This window comes from Prionailurus viverrinus, chromosome B2 (assembly GCF_022837055.1).
Source record: "Prionailurus viverrinus isolate Anna chromosome B2, UM_Priviv_1.0, whole genome shotgun sequence".
NCBI lineage: Eukaryota > Metazoa > Chordata > Mammalia > Carnivora > Felidae > Prionailurus > Prionailurus viverrinus.
The window spans coordinates 32352567-32354025 of record NC_062565.1 but is presented as its reverse complement, the minus strand read 5'-3'; positions in this window follow the sequence as shown (position 1 = coordinate 32354025).

The window sequence follows — 1459 nt, the reverse complement described above, 5'->3', positions numbered from 1 at the left end:
GCTGTGTCTCTCTCTGTCTCAAAAATAAATAAACATTAAAAAAAATTAAAAAAAAAATAAAGTGGAGTCAGGATTTCCCCAATTGGGCCATGATGAAAAATAGTCCAAATTACTGCCCTAGAAACCATGGGAAGCTGGGGGCAAATCTTGAGGAGAGCAAGTATCATCTTACAAGGCATCTGCCTCCACATGTTTCTGAACATGTGGAAGCTGTTATCCTCCAACAAAGGGGAAATGAGATATTTCATTAGGTGTAGCAAGTGTAGGAAAAATCAGGGTTCTCAAGCATGTGCACACACTATCCCCATCCCAGGTACCAGAGTGTCATTCTCTCCTCATCAGGGCACTGATTTTGATGTAGGAGCCTTAACAGGGCTGTGAATTAAGCCTTCTCTATAATTCTGCTACTCTCACAAACAAGTCCTGTGCTTGGCTTTCAGCTCAATCTTCCCTCTAGCTGCAGAAGATGCAAGTCTTTCGTAATACTGCCGCTGCAACATTCTGGCTCTCACACCTTACCTGAATTTGTGGCCTGTCATTTTCTCCATCCAGCATATCAAGGGCACTTATAAGAACCTAAAAAATGAGGGTATAAAAATTTGTTCAGTAAACATCATAGTCAATAGTGAAATATTGAAAGTTTTCCCCATGGGATCAGATTTGAGACAAGAATGTTCACTATCACCACATCAATGTAGCATTGTAGTAGAGGTCCTAGCCTTTAGAATAAGGCAAGAAAAAAATAATTAAAAGGACTTGAAAGAAAAAACAAACCTGTCATTATTCACAGATGAAATAGAAAAGCCAAAGGAATCTATACAGAAACTATTAGAATTAGTAAATTTAGTATGATCCCTGAATAAATATTTAAAAATAAATTGCACTTTTATATACCAGTAACACCCAATAAGAAAATCACATTTTTTAAACACTTATTTATATTTGAGGGAGAGAGAGAGAGAGATACAGAGTGTGGGCAAGGGATTGGCAGAGAGAGAGAGGGAGATGCAGAATTTGAAGCAAGTTCCAGGCTCTTAAGCTGTCAGCACAGAGCCGACGTAGGGCTTGAACTCACAAACCATGAGATCATGATCTGAGCCAGAGTTGGACACTCAACAAACTGAGCCACCCAGGCACCCTGAAAATGACATTTTTTTAAAAGAACATTTATAATTACATAAAATACCCAGAAAAATATCTAACAAAAGATGTACAAGATCTTTACAATTAAAACTTCAAAACATCACTGAGAATAACACAAGAAAAAGTGGAGTAGGGACCTCTGAGGGCCAGCTCTTCCCAGAACCACCAAAAACACCTCCCCAAACTGGTCAGAATCAACATTATAAAATTCTGGAAGGTAGTGAAAGGCTTACAGCAACCAAGTGAATGCTTAACCAGGAGAAAGTCCACTGTAACAGGGCAAGGGAGCTTTGAGGTGTTTTAACTTAGTCTTGCC